Source organism: Oncorhynchus kisutch, unplaced genomic scaffold, assembly GCF_002021735.2.
Source record: "Oncorhynchus kisutch isolate 150728-3 unplaced genomic scaffold, Okis_V2 Okis01b-Okis20b_hom, whole genome shotgun sequence".
NCBI lineage: Eukaryota > Metazoa > Chordata > Actinopteri > Salmoniformes > Salmonidae > Oncorhynchus > Oncorhynchus kisutch.
The window spans coordinates 8,443,745-8,456,070 of NW_022261978.1; positions in this window are offsets into that span (position 1 = coordinate 8,443,745).

The window sequence follows — 12,326 nt, forward strand, 5'->3', positions numbered from 1 at the left end:
AAATCTAAATCTGGATATGAAATGTCACAAGTTGTGGCATGGATCCACAAAACAACCAGTCTTGGCTCGGTCAATTCAGATTTTATTTCCCAGATCACATATCTCGCTGTAAATCTATTACGGTGTCAGCAATGTGAGGACCTCATGGTCGACTAATAAGGTCAAAACAATGTGCTGGCCTGTATCAGATCTCTCTGTGATCCACAGTAAAGGTATGAGGTCTTCACCTTTCAGCATGCAGTGTGAAGTCAATGGAGGGATAAATGTAATATGAATCTAATACATTTACAAGGAGAAACACTTGGATCAAATGGGGAGCTGTTGTGTTTCACAGAAAGATTTACAGATCTTTAGACAAACAAGTAGTCAAAAGTATTACTTCCAGCCAGTGACCTTCTCCTAACATGGCCGTGATCCAAAACTGGGTGTCAGAAATACATGCAGCCTAATGTCGTTTAGGATTACTGTATGACCCTGCGTCATAGAGATATTATCAAACCTGCTGAGCTGTTCTTGAAACTCTTTGATCCCAATACAGTCGATGGCAGAGTTACAGGAAGTGTACCTAAGCAACAGATAATTTCCAAGCCCAATATGGCCATGTTCAGAAACAGGTGTGCCAGAAATCGCTGAACTCCCCTTCAGCTGCAGCTGCTGGAACACAAGTGTCTCTGGGGGAGCAGGGGACTCTTCCTAGCTAAGGCTTCTGGAACAGAAAGGACAAGTGACAGCCCAATCCACTAGACGACCCCTCCAACGATCACTGTTTAGAAGTTAAACCCTTCACATCAAGTCGCACAATTGGAAGACTGATTTAAATTATGGGGAAATTGGGAAGTGTTCCTGTCTGCCTGTGAATGAGTTGAATAGAAGGTGTTGAATAGAAGTTTGTCCAGTTTAACTGCTGCTTTGGTAATAGGCTAGACCTCTATGGCAGCTGTTATATCTGGGATGACTGAAGACCTGATGATAGGAGCCTCTGCTTTATAGTCCTGCAATTTATCCCACTTAAGAGTTGTCTCAACTTTAATATCACAATCATCTCAATAATGTTGTACTCAATTTGTTGGATCGGGACCAGTGTTGTGTTCCGTGTAGCAAAACATTCCAAAACATACTACACCCTACCAGTATTTCAATCATCTTATCCACTCATATTGCTGACAGCGATGTAACTGCCTCAAACTGTTATTACACTCTGAAGTTAACCGCATAGCAGATGAGCTGGCTAATAAAATGATATATATATCTGGAGGCTGCTGAGGGGAGGACGGCTCATAGTAATGACTCGAACGGAGGAAAATGGAATGTCACCAAAAACACTATGTGTTTGGTGTCTTTGATACCGTTCCACTGATTCCGCCCCAGACATTACCATGAGCTAATCCCCAATCAAGGTGCCAACCTCAAGTATTCAGACCCCTTGACTTTTCCCACATTTTCTTAGGTTACAGCCTTATTCTAAAATTACACACAATACCCCATAAGGACAAAGCAAAAAAACATTTTTAGAAATTGTTGCTCATTTATATAAAAATGTAAAAATACTGAAATATCTCATTTACATAAGTATTCAGACCTTTTACTCAGTACTTTGTTGAAGCACCTTTGGCAGCAATTACAGCCTTGAGTCTTCTTGGGTATGATGCTACAAGCTTGGCACACCTGTATTTATGGAGTTTCTCCCATTATTCTCTGCAGATCCTCTCAAGCTCTGTCAGGTTGGATGGAGAGCACTGCTGCACAGCTATTTTCAGGTCTCTCCAGCGATGTCCAATCAGGTTCAAGTCCGGGCTCTGGCTGGGCCACTCAAGGACATTCCGAGACTTTACCCGAAGCCACTTCTGTGTTGTCTTGGTAGTGTGCTTAGGGTCATTGTCCTGTTGGAAGATGAACCTTCACCCCAATCTGAGGTCCTGAGCTCTCTGGAGCATGTTTTCATCAAGGATCTCTCTGTACTTTGCCTCGATCCTGACTAGTCCCTGTGGCTGGAAAACATCGCCACAGCATGATGCTGCTGTATACTGTATATATATATATATATATATACATACTGAACAAAAATATAAACACAACCATTTCAAAGATTTTACTGAGTTACAGTTAATAGAAGGATATCAGTCAATTGAAATAGATTCATTAGGCCCTATTCTGTGGATTTCACATGACTGGGCAGAGGCGCAGCCATGGGCAGGCCTGGGAGGGCATAGGCCCACCCACTGGTGAGCCAGACCAAGCCAATCAGAATGTGTTTTTCACTACTTAAAGGTATTTTTTTTACAGACAGAAACACTCCTCAGCACCCCCTCACCCTCCTCAGACGATCCCGCAGGTGAAGAAGCTGGATGTGAAGGTCCTGGGCTGGCTTGGTTACACATTGTCTGCGGTGGTGAGGCCAACTTTCAAAGTCTCTAAAACAATGTTGGAGGCGGCTTATGGTAGAGAAATTAACATTTAATTATCTGGCAGAAGCTCTGTTGGACATTCCTGTAGTCAGCATGTCAGTTGCACGCTCCCTCAAAACTTGAGACATCTGTGGCATTGTTTGGTGTGACTTAACGGCCTATTTTAGAGTGGCCTTTTATTGTCCCCAGCACAAGGTACACCTGTGTAATGACCATGCCGTTTAATCAGCTTCTTGATATGCCACACCTGTCAGGTGGATGGATTACCTTGGCAAAGGAGAAATGCTCACTAACAGGGATGTAAATAAATTTGTGCATAACATTTGAGAGAAATAAGCTTTTTTTGTGTGCATATGGACCATTTCTGGCATCTTTTATTCCAGCATATTTTTGTTCAGTATATCAATATATAAAATATATATCTCAATATACAACTGAACAATAATAGATACCTTTACATTACAGTTTTGATATATTTCTAAAAGACAACTCTAGCAACTTTTAGAGACACAGAGAAATTGGTTGACATGTAAATGAAGCAAGTTCTTCGTTCCAGTTCACATTCTTCAACGTCAATCATATCTCTTCTGTTTTCAAACATCTGCATTCAAATGTTCTTTGTGTCTCATATGTTGCAGATACTGTCTGTCAGGTAGAACAGGAAATCATGTTGTCTCTATTCAATACATTTCTATCAGCAATGTTCAGAACATTCAGATAGAAATATATTGTGAAGAACAGATATGGCTGTCTGTCAGATAGAACAAGGAATCATGTCAGCTCTATTTAATACATTTCTATCAGCAATGTTCAGAACATTTCACCTCACTGAATACACCCTGTTTGTTCAGGGTCAGTGTCCACCCAGCACATCAGTACAAGAAGCCCCATATCTGCTGGATACACTAGTTGAGCAGGGTGACCATCTGGAAGGATCCCATCAAGGCCTTTTCATTTCTTGGACTGTGCTCTCGTCTTCACGACAGCCAAGGTCTTTTAATGTGCAAAGATCTTGCAAGATATATGACCTGTGTGTTTCTTGGCTTTGCCTCAGGCCTCAGGAAGGATCGTATTAGGATGTTTTCTATAGAACTGGCTGGTTTAGGATTTCTGCTGCCACCATGGCCCATTGGTCAGAATTAATACCTCTGTAACCCTATAAAATGGAATCGGCCATTTCAAATCGAATCAAATTCTATTGGTCACATACACATGTTTAGCAGATGTTATTGCGGGTGTAGTGACTGGACTTGACTATGATCAGTATTTCTGCTGCCACCATGGCCCATTGGTCAGAATGCAATGAGGGGACGGAGATTAAGGTAGGAATCCAGGTTTAGGGTATTTATTACACAGTGGAACACAGAGTTCATAGGGGAGGGTTTGGAACGGATGTTGATTAAGGTTTAGGAGTTGGAGGTTGAAAGGCCGATAGGAAGGTTAGGTTGTGGAAGGATGTGGTGGTCTGGGTAGGAAGGTTAGGTTGTGGAAGGATGTGGTGGTCTGGGTAGGAAGGTTAGGTTGTGGAAGGATGTGGTGGTCTGGGTAGGAAGGTTAGGTTGTGGAAGGATGTGGTGGTCTGGAAGAGAAACAAGAGGGAAAAATATTAGGAACACAACATACTACATAGACTGAACAGTAAAGAGCCCAGTAAACAGCTACACAGGTGACCAGGTAGAGAGAATGGACTGAACAGTAAAGTGCCCAGTAAACAGCTACACAGGTGACCAGGTAGAGAGAATGGACTGAACAGTAAAGAGCCCAGTAAACAGCTACACAGGTGACCAGGTAGAGGGAATGGACTGAACAGTAAAGTGCCCAGTAAACAGCTACACAGGTGACCAGGTAGAGGGAATGGACTGAACAGTAAAGTGCCCAGTAAACAGCTACACAGGTGACCAGGTAAAGGGAATGGACTGAACAGTAAAGTGCCCAGTAAACAGCTACACAGGTGACCAGGTAGAGAGAATGGACTGAACAGTAAAGTGCCCAGTAAACAGCTACACAGGTGACCAGGTAGAGAGAATGGACTGAACAGTAAAGAGCCCAGTAAACAGCTACACAGGTGACCAGGTAGAGAGAATGGACTGAACAGTAAAGTGCCCAGTAAACAGCTACACAGGTGACCAGGTAGAGAGAATGGACTGAACAGTAAAGTGCCCAGTAAACAGCTACACAGCCCTTTTCTACTGCCTCAAAATTCAATATAAAAATGTTCTTATCATCCAAATTTCTAAAGTGAAGGAACAAATTATAGACACATTTCCAAAATTAATGTAAAAATAAAGATGTCTTGTTTTCATATTTCTTCACACCTCAGAGTTAATACTTGTTGGATTCACCTTCGACAGCTGTAATCACTGATACTTTTCACAACTCTTAGGGCAACAGAGTATATTCTTTGTTTCTGTAAAACATGGTTCAAGATGAAAAACGTCCAGAGAGGACCCCAAACACTTCTGTTATACTGACCCCAAACACTTCTTATTCTGTTATTCTGACCCCAAACACTTCTTATTCTGTTATACTGACCCCAAACACTTCTTATTCTGTTATTCTGTTATACTGACCCCAAACACTTCTTATTCTGTTATACTGACCCCAAACACTTCTTATTCTGTTATTCTGACCCCAAACACTTCTTATTCTGTTATACTGACCCCAAACACTTCTTATTCTGTTATTCTGACCCCAAACACTTCTTATTCTGTTATTCTGTTATTCTGACCCCAAACACTTCTTATTCTGTTATTCTGTTATACTGACCCCAAACACTTCTTATTCTGTTATACTGACCCCAAACACTTCTTATTCTGTTATTCTGACCCCAAACACTTCTTATTCTGTTATACTGACCCCAAACACTTCTTATTCTGTTATTCTGACCCCAAACACTTCTTATTCTGTTATTCTGTTATCCTGACCCCAAACACTTCTTATTCTGTTATTCTGTTATACTGAGCCCAAACACTTCTTATTCTGTTATTCTGACCCCAAACACTTCTTATTCTGTTATTCTGTTATTCTGACCCCAAACACTTCTTATTCTGTTATTCTGTTATTCTGACCCCAAACACTTCTTATTCTGTTACAGTGTCTCCTGACCCCTCCTGTCTCAGCCTCCAGTATTTATGCTGCAGTAGTTTATGTGTCGGGGGGCTGGGGTCAGTTTGTTATATCTGGAGTACTTCTCCTGTCCTATTCGGTGTCCTGTGTGAATCTAAGTGTGCGTTCTCTAATTCTCTCCTTCTCTCTTTCTTTCTCTCTCTCGGAGGACCTGAGCCCTAGGACCATGCCCCAGGACTACCTGACATGATGACTCCTTGCTGTCCCCAGTCCACCTGGCCATGCTGCTGTTCCAGTTTCAACTGACCTGAGCCCTAGGACCATGCCCCAGGACTACCTGACATGATGACTCCTTGCTGTCCCCAGTCTACCTGGCCATGCTGCTGCTCCAGTTTCAACTTCCACCTGACTGTGCTGCTGCTCTAGTTTCAACTGTTCTGCCTTATTATTATTCGACCATGCTGGTCATTTATGAACATTGAACATCTTGACCATGTTCTGTTATAATCTCCACCCGGCACAGCCAGAAGAGGACTGGCCACCCCACATAGCCTGGTTCCTCTCTAGGTTTCTTCCTAGGTATTGGCCTTTCTAGGGAGTTTTTCCTAGCCACCGTGCTTCTCCACCTGCATTGCTTGCTGTTTGGGGTTTTAGGCTGGGTTTCTGTACAGCACTTTGAGATATCAGCTGATGTACGAAGGGCTATATAAATAAATTTGATTTGATTTGATTTGATATTCTGTTATTCTGACCCCAAACACTTCTTGTTCTGTTATTCTGACCCCAAACACTTCTTATTCTGTTATTCTGACCCCAAACACTTCTTATTCTGTTATACTGACCCCAAACACTTCTTATTCTGTTATTCTGTTATACTGACCCCAAACACTTCTTATTCTGTTATACTGACCCCAAACACTTCTTATTCTGTTATTCTGACCCCAAACACTTCTTATTCTGTTATACTGACCCCAAACACTTCTTATTCTGTTATTCTGACCCCAAACACTTCTTATTCTGTTATTCTGTTATTCTGACCCCAAACACTTCTTATTCTGTTATTCTGTTATACTGACCCCAAACACTTCTTATTCTGTTATACTGACCCCAAACACTTCTTATTCTGTTATTCTGACCCCAAACACTTCTTATTCTGTTATACTGACCCCAAACACTTCTTATTCTGTTATTCTGACCCCAAACACTTCTTATTCTGTTATTCTGTTATCCTGACCCCAAACACTTCTTATTCTGTTATTCTGTTATACTGAGCCCAAACACTTCTTATTCTGTTATTCTGACCCCAAACACTTCTTATTCTGTTATTCTGTTATTCTGACCCCAAACACTTCTTATTCTGTTATTCTGACCCCAAACACTTCTTGTTCTGTTATTCTGACCCCAAACACTTCTTATTCTGTTATTCTGACCCCAAACACTTCTTATTCTGTTATACTGACCCCAAACACTTCTTATTCTGTTATTCTGACCCCAAACACTTCTTATTCTGTTATTCTGACCCCAAACACTTCTTGTTCTGTTATTCTGACCCCAAACACTTCTTATTCTGTTATTCTGACCCCAAACACTTCTTATTCTGTTATTCTGACCCCAAACACTTCTTATTATGTTATACTGACCCCAAACACTTCTTATTCTGTTATTCTGACCCCAAACACTTCTTATTCTGTTATTCTGACCCCAAACACTTCTTATTCTGTTATTCTGACCCCAAACACTTCTTGGCAGCTGGAGGCAAAGATACACGTTGCAAGAAACATCACCCATAAAAACCTCAAATCAGACTTTCTGTAATGCTCTCGCCAAGTAGTAGAGGGACTCCCTGAACAAGTTTTAACCAATTAGTTAAGTAACGATTTGGCAAAATTCCTTTAAGTAGTGGAACACTATAGTACAGAAGCTACACGTACCATTCGTGTGTCTTTCAAAAATGTTATTTGGGTCATCAAAGATGGTACACGTGAGCCGTGGCATGGTGGCTTATTATTCAAAACGCATGTGATCTAGACGTTGAGCTGATCTACCTACACCGTATATACACCATGACATCTCATGATTTTCACTGTTTAACCTGGTCATGCTCCTGGCAACCGCCAATTGCACATTGTGCATATAGTCTGGGATTAGGTCCCTCCATTATGTCAAAATGTTCAAGCTGAGATAAAATACTGGGGCCATTAATTCCCTTTCCAGTTTTGCCAGACTATAGTGCTGAATCTATAAACAAGTCAGACTGATTTCTGAGTCGACAGTTTTCCTCAAAAAGGATATGCACGTGTTCCCTTTGCTACTATAGAACCCTCTTCCCTTTGCTACTATAGAACCCTCTTCCCTTTGCTACTATAGAACCCTCTTCCCTTTGCTACTATAGAACCCTGTTCCCTTTGCTACTATAGAACCCTCTTCCCTTTGCTACTATAGAACCCTCTTCCCTTTGCTACTATAGAACCCTCTTCCCTTTGCTACTATAGAACCCTCTTCCCTTTGCTACTATAGAACCCTCTTCCCTTTGCTACTATAGAACCCTCTTCCCTTTGCTACTATAGAACCCTCTTCCCTTTGCTACTATAGAACCTTTTCCCTTTGCTACTATAGAACCCTCTTTCCTTTGCTACTATAGAACCTTTTCCCTTTGCTACTATAGAACCCTCTTCCCTTTGCTACTATAGAACCCTCTTCCCTTTGCTACTATAGAACCCTCTTCCCTTTGCTACTATAGAACCTTTTTGGAAAAAAAGAGCAGCCAAATGACCAATTAAACTGTTTAAATGACCCATTAAACTGTTTAAATGACCCATTAAACTGTTTAAATGACCCATTAAACTGTTTAAATGACCCATTAAACTGTTCAAATGACCCATTAAACTGTTCAAATGACCCATTAAACTGTTCAAATGACCAATTAAACTGTTTAAATGACCAATTAAACTGTTTAAATGACCAATTAAACTGTTTAAATGACCAATTAAACTGTTTAAATGACCCATTAAACTGTTTAAATGACCAATTAAACGGTTTAAATGACCCATTAAACTGTTCAAATTACCAATTAAACTGTTTAAATTACCCATTAAACTCATCAAATGACCCATTAAACTGTTTAAATGACCCATTAAACTGTTCAAATGACCCATTAAACTGTTTAAATGACCCATTAAACTGTTCAAATGACCCATTAAACTGTTTAAATTACCCATTAAACTGATCAAATGACCCATTAAACTGTTTAAATTACCCATTAAACTGTTCAAATTACCCATTAAACTGTTTAAATGACGTTTTGAAGAAGAGGTCTGTCAATTAAAGAAAAGACTCTGCGAGTCACAAAAGCAACTTGAGTTTTTTTTCTCCATTTTGACACCTTGATCTTGCAAAGTAATACATTAATCTACGAAAGGTTTCAAGTACGTGTTCATGTGTGGCTTTTGGAGCTCAAAACATGAACCGCAGACAAGGACGTTTGTTTCTCAGACGTACAGGAAGCTCATTAGAGGAGCGGCCAAATGCTGAATGAAGAGGATTCAAACACTTGAACTCCGTCACAAATGAACTGAAGGGACAGATTATCAGGGGAACTTAGAGGTGACAGTTCCTCATACATCTCCCCATCATATACAGTAAGTATATACCCCTTGACTTTTTCCACATTTTGTTAAATACAGCCTTATTAAAACACATGTAATCCCTCAGCAATCTACATACAATACCCCATAATGACAAAGCAAAAGTAGGTTTTATTTTTGCAAATGTATAAAAAAAAATGTTTTAAGTCTTTGTAAGAGTAAGAGTAAAAGTAAGAGTCTTTGCTATGAGACTCGAAATTGAGCTCAGGTGCATCCTGTTCCCATTGATCATCATTGAGATGTTTCAACAACTTGATAGGAGTCCACCTGTGGTAAATTCAATTGATTGGACATGATTTGGAAAGGCTGTCCCACATATAAGGTCCCACAGTTGACAGTGCATGTCAGAGCAAAAACCAAGCCATGGGGTTAAAGGAATTGTCCTTAGAGCTCAGAGGCCGGATTGTGTCGAGGCACAGATCTGGGGAAGGGTACCAACATTGGGAAGGGTACCAACAGTGGGAAGGGTACCAACATTGGGAAGGGTACCAACAGTGGGAAGGGTACCAACAGTGGGAAGGGTACCAACAGTGGGAAGGGTACCAACAGTGGCCCCCATCATTCTTAATGGAAGAAGTTTGGAACCGCCAAAACTATTCCTAGAACTGGCCGCCTCGCCAAACTGAGAAATTGGGGGAGAAGGTCCTTGGTCAGGGAGGTGACCTTCCAGAAGGACAACTCTCTCTGCAGCACTCCACCAATCAGGCCTTTATTGTAGAGTGGCCAGACGGAAGCCACTCCTCAGTAAAAGGCACATGACAGCCCGCTTGGAGTTTTCCAAAAGGCACCTAAAGACTCTTAAGACCATGAGAAACAAGATTCTCTGGTCCGATGAAACCAAGATTGAACTCTTTGGCCTGAATGCCAAACATCACATCTGGAGGAAATCTGACACCATCCCTACGGTGAAGCATGGTGGTGGCAGCATCATGGTGGTGGCAGCATCATGCTGTGGGGATGTTTTTCAGCGGTTAGGACTAAGAGACAAGTCAGGATTGAGACAAAGATGAACGGAGCAAAGTACAAAGAGATCCTTGATGAAAACCTGCTCCAGAGCGCTCAGGACCTCAGACTGGGGCAAAGGTTCACCTTCCAACCGGACAATGAACCTAAACACACTGCCAAGACAATGCAGGAACATCTCTGGAGAGACCTGAAAATAGATGTGCAGCGTCACTCCCCATTCAACCTGACAGAGTTTGAGAGGATCTGCAGAGAAGAATGTGAGAAACCCAAATACAGGTGTGCCTAGCTTGTAGCATCATACCCAAGAAGACTCGAGGCTGTAATCGCTGCCAAAGGTACATCAACAAAGTACTGAGTAAAGGGTCTGAATATTTATATAAATGTGATATCAGTTTTACATTCTTTTTTAAATACATTTTCAAAATAAAAAATAAAAACTGTTTTTGCTTTGTCATTATGGGGTATTGTGTGTAGATTGAGTGGGGGGGGGATTATAATCTATTTCAGAATATGCCTGCAACATAACTAAATGTGGAAAAAGTCAAGGGGTCTGAATAGTTTCTGAAGGCACTGTACATGATCTATAGAAGCTGGGTTTTCTTTTGAACTCCATCAAATCAATGCTTTAGATGGTTTGTAATCTCAGGTTCCTGCAGCAAATTCGGAATGTGCTCTTCTAATGGCAAATGTATATATTATTTAAATGACATTTCAGTGTTTCCGATTGCCACATCTTCTCCAGTATACCTTTTGTATCAGCATTTTCCACCACGCTAAGACAATCCTCACACATGTACTGAGCTTCCCTGTACTGAGTTTCCCTGTACTGAGCTTCCCTGTACTGAGCTTCCCTGTACTGAGTTTCCCTGTACTGAGCTTCCCTGTACTGAGCTTCCCTGTACTGAGTTTCCCTGTACTGAGCTTCCCTGTACTGAGTTTCCCTGTACTGAGCTTCCCTGTACTGAGTTTCCCTGTACTGAGTTTCCCTGTACTGAGCTTCCCTGTACTGAGCTTCCCTGTACTGAGTTTCCCTGTACTGAGCTTCCCTGTACTGAGTTTCCCTGTACTGAGCTTCCCTGTACTGAGTTTCCCTGTACTGAGTTTCCCTGTACTGAGCTTCCCTGTACTGAGCTTCCCTGTACTGAGCTTCCCTGTACTGAGTTTCCCTGTACTGAGTTTCCCTGTACTGAGCTTCCCTGTACTGAGCTTCCCTGTATTGAGTTTCCCTGTACTGAGCTTCCCTGTACTGAGTTTCCCTGTACTGAGCTTCCCTGTACTGAGCTTCCCTGTATTGAGTTTCCCTGTACTGAGCTTCCCTGTATTGAGTTTCCCTGTACTGAGCTTCCCTGTACTGAGTTTCCCTGTACTGAGCTTCCCTGTACTGAGTTTCCCTGTACTGAGCTTCCCTGTACTGAGTTTCCCTGTACTGAGCTTCCCTGTACTGAGCTTCCCTGTATTGAGTTTCCCTGTACTGAGCTTCCCTGTACTGAGCTTCCCTGTATTGAGTTTCCCTGTACTGAGCTTCCCTGTACTGAGTTTCCCTGTACTGAGCTTCCCTGTACTGAGTTTCCCTGTACTGAGCTTCCCTGTACTGAGCTTCCCTGTACTGAGTTTCCCTGTACTGAGCTTCCCTGTACTGAGTTTCCCTGTACTGAGTTTCCCTGTACTGAGTTTCCCTGTACTGAGTTTCCCTGTACTGAGTTTCCCTGTACTGAGCTTCCCTGTACTGAGCTTCCCTGTACTGAGCTTCCCTGTTCTGTTTCATGTCATCAAAATACTTGTAAAATAAATATTTTGAGGCACTAATGGAATTACTATACTACATTTTAGAGCTAAAAGTTCATTTTGGTTTTTAGTCTGTTTGTGCTCAGTGTCTGTCTCATAGTCATCTGGGACCAGATCATCTTTTGAGTTGTATTGGAGAGCATCTGGCTCAGAATCAAGATCTGAATGGGATACGAAGGCCCTCCACATGGGTTGGTCCGGCACAGACGTCCACCCGGGAGGCACCTGAGAGGCACCTGTAATAAAACACGACACTGGCTCAGTTTCCCAGATGCCAGGATAAGGAGACAAGGAGGGATTGTTCTAAACTGGCTACCCAAGTCAGTGCACTATGGGACAAGGGCAAGGAGGGATTGTTCTAAACTGGCTACCCAAGTAAGTGCATGATGGGACAAGGACATTGCGACACAGCCTGAGATCGATCCCGGGTTTGTATTGACGCCTCTAGCACTGCGATACA